Here is a 9,130-nt window from a genome sequence, read left to right on the forward strand (position 1 = left end):
GTCAATGGTGTGATTCAAATGCAACCTCATGTTTTGACAAAATTAACATAGTTTCCTAATGAATTGAAGGATACCAAGATAATTCAGAGATTTTTGGGAGTCTTGAATTATCTTCACAAATATATTCCAAATTTGACAGAAAAAACAGCGCCAATCAGAAGACATCTCAAACAGGGATGGTCGCAAGAAGAAACAGAAGATGTTAAACAATTGAAAGAAGAATGTCAACACCTGCCAAAGCTTCAGCCACTAGGTGATGGTTTACTCGTTCTTCAGACTAACGCTTCCTTGGATTTTTGGGCAGCTGTTCTATTAGAACAAAGAAAAGATAGTGAAGGTAATACTAAAGAAAAACTTTGTGCATATGCTTCTGGTGAATTCAGACCCAGCCAGAAAGGTTACTTCATAGCTGAAAAAGAAACTTTGGCTATATTCAATGGGATACAACGATTTGAGGTATATCTTACTCCCGTAAAGTTTTTAATCAGAACGGATTCCAGGAATTTCAAATATTTTTTATCTGCCAAAATATTAAGACAAATTGCTAAAGGAAGAATACTAGCTTGGCATATCTGGTTCCAACAATTTGACTTTGAAGTAGAGTGGATTCCAGGAAATTCCATTTTTTTGACAGACTCACTAACTAGAGACATGAATAAGGAATTCATAACCTGTACAAGTTCATTTTTTGATATTCCAGGCAAAAGTCCCCAAGAAGACAGTTTTGCTACTTTTGTAGATAGATTTAGAATTTTTGAAAGTCATGAATCCCCTCTGGCAGATCAAATTAAAAAAGTGGTAGGATTGAGGTTACAAAGAAATACTTGGATAATAAAATTCCAGGCATGGCAGTCCAAGAATTTAGGTGTTTCATTGGGCCTAGATGACACTTTGGTAAAAGTATTTCCTTTGCCAAATATGAAGGTGAAACTCTTTTTAAGGAGTTTATCTGACTTATGGTCTAGTGTATACACTGATGAAATGATCTGGACCCTGAAAGTTTTAAACTATTACCAGATTATTGGAGGAATTGATTTTTCCCTAAGTATCTTTACAGGAGCAAAGTTAATGGATCTTGAAGAGATTCCAATCAAACAGGAGTTAGAAAAATTTATTTTGTCTCTAAAGATCCCTGATATATTTGAAGAGTTAGAAGCCTCTTTCTTGCAGAGATATGATGAAAATTATGCATTAACTGACACTTTCCCTCAGTGTGAGACCTTTGAAGGATTTGCTGATTGGGAAATCAAAGAAGGTTTCTACAGAAAAAAGCCGACTACCAGAGTATCCCAGTGCATTCAAAGAACATTGCAGTATCTCAGAACCTTTACATATCCTTGGGATTTTCATAGTTTAAGGTTGAGAGATAGCATTGATCCTAATCCATTCGCACAAGTGTTCAGCCATGAAAGAATCAGAGAAATAGAAACCAACAACAATCAGGAGATGATCAAGCAACATGCTGACTGGTTTCATGATTTTGGTAATTTAAAATTGGTTGAAAAACTCCAGATTCTAAATAAAATGAATGACTTACAAGGAGAACCTAAAGCTCTAAAATTTGTAATTAATCAAAAAGCTTTAGTCTCTATAATTGCTAGATATCCTAATTGGAATGATAATGTCATTCAAATTATCAGTCTAATGATTTCAAAGAGAATCTGCGCTTCAATTATTTTCCAGCAAGGATGACAACATAAAGATTTTATGAGAAATAGTTGCAGATCATGGGTTCAGCATGCTATAGAGGGCTCCACAAATATGTTCCAGATTTTTAAGTGGGAATTATTAGATGGCATTGAGCCGGCAGTTCAGAGATCGCCTGTAGTCCAAAATGTATATAAAGATTCCTTTCTTGATATAGAAGTCAGTGCTTTACCTTTTCTTAACAAGTGGGAGAAACAAGATGCCATGTATACGCCTCAGCAACCAGGCCTCCACAAGATAAAGAAGAATACGGAAAAGGGAGAATCTTCAAAAGCAGCATCTCGAAGGACAATAATGTTAGATACAGATGCCAAAGGAAAAGATGAAATGACAGATGCCCAGGACCCAGAAGCAGATATCGACGAAGAATATAATCGACTGATAGACCGCCACTATCAAAGAATATTGGATGAGTACGTGCCATCACCAGGATCGTCAGAAGAAGACATGTGGGATAGGAGTCCGATGGGACAGTGGTAGAATCTTTGCTAGCAATGTGATAATGTGGTCACATGTTGTAGCAAGAATCTTTGTACTGGAAAAGATTGAGTAGACACCGTCAGTGAAAGAAATATCGATAGGACCCTCAACAATTTCCACTTTTACGTCATTGCTTAGATAGGTTTAGATTCGTTAGAAGGCTACATAAGAAAGGGTCTGCAGATGTTCAAGGCATTGCTTGACATCGCTTGATAGAGCATTGCCTGAGAGAACTCTGAGATCTTGTTGTAATAAGCTTTGTGTGTTCTACTTATTTTTGTTAATATTGAAGCCTACTGGGCCGCCTGTCTGAGGACAGTTTCACTATCCAAAAGTACCTTGATCTGTAAGGCGCTGGAGTTTTGAAGACCCGTGGAGAGAGGTCGTGTTGCTCACGCATGATCGGTTGAGGAAGGTTGCTTGTCTCAGACCTGTTGTTTAGAAAGCTTCGAATTTCAATTAAAAGTAAGCTCGAATGCTCTAAAAGCTTCATCTTGTTATGTGTAAATGTTTAGCCTCTGTTAAACGGTGTTCAACGGTCATCCATTATGACCACTGTTTTCGGGCCTTGATCTTCTTCCCTGACTCTTTCTTGACCAAAACTTTGTGAAAGTTTGGACCTTCTTCTGCATGAAATAAATCCAACATTTACGAGAATAGTCATCAATGAAAATCACATAATACCTTTGCTTTGCTGTGGATGCCGTCGAGAATGTTCCACACAAGTTAGTATGAACTCGCTCTAAGATAGCCTCTGCTCGACTGTCTAGATCATGAAAGGAAGACTTGGTGTACTTTCCCAAGGTACAACCTTTGCATGTGTCAACTTGATCAAGTTTACCTTTGGGAAGTCCTGTAGATATCTGTTGCATTATCTTCAAAGCCCCATGATGCAAATTCCCCAACCTCCTCTGCCACAACTCACCAATGTCTTGGCTTTGCACCAATTCTTCTTTTGTACTCAATGTTGCACAATTATCTACCTCTAGTTTATAGAGATTCTTTACCCGAATCCATATCCTCTTGGTCTGACCCATGGCTATGTGTCTTAGGAATGCCTTTCCTTTACTGAAGACAACATTGTATCCTTTGTCCTCCAACATCGCGACCGATACCAAGTTATTCTTTAGTCTAGGCACATATATCACATATGTCAAGGTGAGAGGAGCTCCATGCTCCCTATAAAAAGAAATAGTGCCCACTCCTAAAACACTATACCTTTCATTGTCACCCATCTCTATGCGCATCTTGAGGTCTTTCTCCTCCAAGGCACTAAATAAATTTTTATCACTGATCATGTGGAATGAGGTTCCACTGTCAAGATACTAGACACAACCCATCATCGATGACACTATGCATGCGATGAGGGTAAAGTCCATTTTGAACTGAGAGGCTAATGCCTCACCTTGCGATCCTTCCGAGGATCCCTTATTGGACTTCTTCAATGGGCAATTAGTTGCATTATGTCCCATCTTGTGACAATTAAAGCATCTTACTTTAGACATGTCACTCTTCTTCCATCCATGAGAAGAATTCAATTTGAAATGGGAAGCCTTCCCCTTCTCTTTCCTTGCCTTACTTGCTAAGGCCAAACTTTCTTCATCATCATTCTTGGATGAAGAACCATCTCGTGTGCTCCTCCTGATCTCCTCCTGCATAAGATCCGACCACAGTCGTTCCCAATCTGGTAGTTTCTCCCTTCCATTCAGAGAGTCCTGGTAGCTATTCCAACTCTTTGGAAGGCCAAGGAGAGCGAGGCTCACCATATCATCATTGACAATAGTTATTCCCACACTGCCAAGCTCATCTCTGTAGGTGGTGAGCTTGTTCAGATATGTGGAAATAGTATCTCCCTTCTCCATATTGATCCTTCGAAGCTTATCCTTGAGCGCCAATTTCCTCTGGTCACTACTATTCGGGTAGAGGTCCTTCAATGTCTTGCACATTGAAAATTGAGTATCCTTCTTGTTGGGTTGTGTTATATTCTTTCCACGACTAACCTACCTATGGTTTTCGGCGAACCTACCTATGGTTTTCGGTCCATGGTTGTGGACGCGATGGTTTTCGGTCCATGGTATTGGATGCTTCGGCATGTATAAATATGTATTGTAACATTGAAAGGAACATCATGAAAAATCAAGCTGGTAGTCCCAGTTTTTGGATCCAGGGGACATCTCTGTGTATATGTGTTTTATGTGTTATGCTCTCGCATTGTTTATTTTCTATGTTTTAGAATTTGTATGCAGGTAATTTCTGTATAGGGTTAAAACCTACATTTGGTATCAGAGCTGTTTTGGCTTCAAGGGGATGCCTTTTGCTGAGGGGTTTCGCTCGGGCCTGTGGTAGACCCTGTTCAGTGGGAGATCTATGAGATCAATTCTGGTGGTGAAATGTTATGCTCTTATCCTGCAAACCAATACCCAAGCGAAGAAAAGATACCGAGAACACAAAATATGCGAAGAAGATATACCCAGAACACAGAATAGCAATGATTTTATTATTCAGAGAGAAATGTTCACAGGCCTCTTCGAGGGGGCAACCTCCAATAGAGCAGAGCTCGATTACAAAACAAGACACAATGCTCCTCACAGGGAGTCTCTATCCTTTATATATGACTCATACATGCAATACCATGAGCCAATATCGTGGGTTTTATTAATACCATCTATCTAATACTACCGCCTATTTACTATCTATCTAATACTTCCGCCCATTTGCAACTAACTGTGGTCCCGTTATTAATTGCGGGTTAACCACTTACAAATATTAATATGGGCTTTATTGACTCTTGACTATGACGTGATCCCAAGACATAAATAAGGGGGTTAGGATGGGACCCTAACATGCCCTCCCCCTTAAGACTAGCCTTGTCCTCAAGGCTGAAGCTGCGGAAACTGCTGAAGAATAGTGGCTGGTTCCCAAGTTGCATCTTTCGGAGAGGTGTCTTTCCATTTGACGAGGACCTCCTTAATCATGCGGCCGCGCAGGTGCTTGTCTCTTGTGTCTAGAACCTGTTCAGGTTGAAGCCAGATTGACCCTTCTTCGTCCAATTCAGGTAGACTGGTTTGAACTCGGCAATTGTTCCCAATCACTTTCTTGAGGCACGATACATGGAAAACTGGGTGGATTTTTGCTGTAGGTGGCAAAGCCAACTTGTAAGCCACTTCTCCAATGCGCTGAAGTACTTGGTATGGTCCATAGAATTTTGGGGAGAGTTTTTGACAACCCTTGTCTTTGAGTGATGTTTGCTTATATGGTTGCAGCCTCAAAAAGACCTGATCCCCTTCTTGAAATTGGCGCTCCGAGCGATGTTGGTCAGCCTGTTGCTTCATACGGTTCTGAGCTTGATGAAGATTCTCGTGCAGATGGGCCAACATGGTTGCGCGGTGTTGTAGGAGTTGATCCACGGCTTGTACTTTGGAGCACCCTGAGAGATAAGAAGTAGGGGAAGGCGGAAGTTGTCCATAGACTGCTTCATAGGGAGTCATTTTGGTGGTGGCATGATAGTTGGTGTTATACCACCACTCCGCCAGAGGTAACCACTGTACCCAAAGGTGTTGATTTTCTGAAGTGAAACACCTAAGGTAGGTTTCTAGACATTTGTTGACGGCTTCGGTTTGACCATCTGTTTGCGGATGATATGAAGTACTGAGTTTGAGTTGAGTGCCTTGTATTCTGAAGAGCTCCTGCCAAAAATTACTGGTGAAGATTGGGTCACGGTCGGATACAATAGAAGTGGGCATGCCATGCAATTTGAAGATCTGATCCATGAAAGTTTGAGCAACCAAGGTTGGTGTAAATGGGTGGGGTAGGGCACAGAAATGAGCATACTTCGATAGTCGGTCCACCACCACCATGATGACTGACTTGTTCCCAGACTTTGGAAGACCTGTAATGAAATCCATGGAAACCTCTATCAAAATTGACGCCGGAATGGGCAAAGGTTGTAATGTACCTGGTGTGTTGACGGTTTCCCCTTTGTGGCGTTGAAAGATGTCACATTCTGCTATGAAAGTAAGGATGTCCTGTTTCATGCCGGTCCAAAAAAATGATCTTCTGGTGCGAGCATACGTCTTCTGAAAGCCCGAATGTCCTGCAATGGGAGATGAGTGCAATTCTGCCAAAATGCGACTTTTGAGGGTGGATGTTGGTGATATTACGACTCTGTCCTTGTAGCGAAGAATATCATTCTGCCACGAGTAGCCCTTGCTGGAATTAGGATTTGCCTGCAATTGAGAAATGAGTTGGGAGAGCCCTGGATGTGAAGACCATTCCCTGCGAGCCTCTTCAATCCAGTCTGGAATGGGGAGGGAAATTGCGAGCAGAGTACTTTCCTCCTCAAATTGGCGCGACAATGCATCTGCTACCCTGTTGTCTTTCCCTTTCTTGTAAATGATCTCATAATCATATCCCAGCATTTTGGCTAACCATTTATTTTGTTGAGGGGAAGAGAGGCGTTGCTCCAAAAAATATTTAAGACTGTGATGATCTGTGCGGATTTGGAAACGTCGCCCCAACAAGTAAGGTCTCCAGGTCTCGACTGCATGTAAGATGGCCATCATTTCCTTCTCGTAGGTAGATTGGCCCAGATTCTTCCCACTTAGTTGTTGGCTGGTGAAGGCCAATGGTCACCCTTCCTGCATTAAGACCGCTCCAATACCTGTTCCCGAAGCATCACATTCAATGACAAATGATTTGGTGAAGTCCGGTAGTGCTAAGACAGGAATGGAACACATGGCGGTTTTTAGAGCGGTAAATGCCTGTTGTGCTTCCTCATTCCAGAAGAAGGAATTTTTCTTTAGGATTTGCGTTAGGGGCTTCGCTATGCGGACATAGTTGCGGACGAATTTACGATAATAGCCTGTGAGACCCAAAAATCCTCTCAAGCTTTTCAAGGTCTTAGGTTGAGGCCATTCTTGCATTGCCTGGATCTTTTTTGGGTCCACCTTGACACCCTCACGCCCCACAATGTGGCCCAAATACTCAACTTCTTCCATGCCAAACGCACACTTAGACATCTTGACAAATAATTTATGCGTGTGGAGCAGTTGCAAGAGTAGATCTACATGCTGAAGATGTGCCGCCCAAGTGCCACTATAGATGAGGATGTCATCGAAGAAGACAAGGACAAATTTTCTGAGATATGGTTTGAGGAGGTGATTCATAAGGCTCTGAAAAGTAGAGGGGGCATTACAGAGACCAAATGGCATGACCAGGAACTCATAATGGCCTTCGTGAGTTCTGAAAGCTGTCTTGGGAATGTCGACTTCCTTCATGCGAATTTGGTGGTAGCCTGAGCGAAGATCCAACTTAGTGAAGAATTGAGCCCCATTGAGTTCGTCCAACAAATCGTCAACCACTGGGATGGGAAATTTATCTTTGACTGTTAACTTATTGAGGGCCCTGAAGTCTGGACACATCTGCCACTCCCCATCTTTCTTGAGGACCATGACCACTTGAGATGAATAAGGACTAATGTTGGGACGAATGACACCTGCTTCCAACAATTCCTTGATGATTTTTTCTATTTCATTCTTTTGGGTGAACGGATATCTGTATGGCCTCACATTTGGGGGTTGGGCCCCTGGAACCAATGTGATGCTATGATCATGTTCCCCTCGCGAGGGTGGAAGCTCATGAGGCTTGTCAAAGACAGTCCGATGTTTATTTAAAATCTGTTGCATCTCAGGATGAATTGGCGGGGGCATGGTGTCGACTACCTGGATGGCATTAAATTGAGCTACCACTCCATGATGGCCCTTTTTTAACAATTTTTCCATCCTATGCGAGCTGATGATAGAGGGGGCTCCCGCCTGTAGTCCACGGAGGGTATGTGTGGAGTTGTTCTGCTTAAAACTCATATATAACTCCTGGAAATCCATTGTGATTGGCCCAAGAGTGCGGAGCCATTCCGCGCCGAGGACAATGTCGCAACCCCCCATGTGTATTGCAAACATGTGGGTTTTCAATTGATAATCCCCCATTTGAATTTTGACATTTTCACAGCGACCTTCACATTTCATTGTGCCCCCATCTGCAATCTGGACTTGGAAGTTAGAAACTGCCCGGACGAAACAATGTGTTGCTTCAGCGATCTTTTGGTGGATGAAATTATGGGTACTTCCACTATCAATCAAGACTATTACTGGGCGATGTTTAAGAAAACCCCTGATTTTGAGAGTTTGAGGGGAGGAAATTCCTGCCAACGCATTCAGCGAAATAATTGGTTCATCAAATACAATCTCTTGTTGGTTATCTTCTTCTATCGCCTCCGGTTCCTCAAGTGGTGGATCTTCCTCTGTGGAGCTGTAGTCAGTGGCATCTATTTGAAAAAACTTGTGCTCTTTGCATTTATGACCAGGGGAATATTTTTCATCACAGTAGTAACATAGTCCTTGCTTCCTTCTTTCGGCCATTTCCGCAGGTGACACCTTTTGAATCTTAAGTGTCTGAGTCATATTGGGAGCCTGTGAGGGACGACCTTTAGCGGGGAAGTTGGGGCGGCTGGATTGGGCTGTTAATGCACGTTCCACCTTACGGGCTACCTGGCAAGCCTCTGTCCATGTGGGAGGGTGGTGGAGTAGAACTTGAGCTTTGATGGCTTCTTTAAGACCGCTGATAAAGCATTCCATGTAGAACTCATCTGTGAGACCCTTAGTGCGGAAGGCTAAGGCTTCAAAAGCAGTAATATATTCCTCCACTGTACCCGTCTGTCGGAGCTTAGTGAGACGCCCCAAAAAAGAGTCTTCCTGTTCAAAGCGACTGCGAAGAGTTTTGGCAAATTGGGCCCAATTCTGAAAATGTCCATTGCAACGATGATGCCATTCCTTCCATTGCCATCGTTCATTGTCCAAGTACATGGTGCCAACCATAAGCTTAGTCCCCTCATCTGTGATATGATTCAATTGGAAGTACTGCTCCATTTGTGCTAGCCATGCGGACG

Source organism: Pinus tabuliformis, chromosome 9 (assembly GCF_031772625.1).
Source record: "Pinus tabuliformis cultivar Carrire ecotype Pingquan chromosome 9, CPIR1, whole genome shotgun sequence".
In the NCBI taxonomy this organism is placed as follows: domain Eukaryota; kingdom Viridiplantae; phylum Streptophyta; class Pinopsida; order Pinales; family Pinaceae; genus Pinus; species Pinus tabuliformis.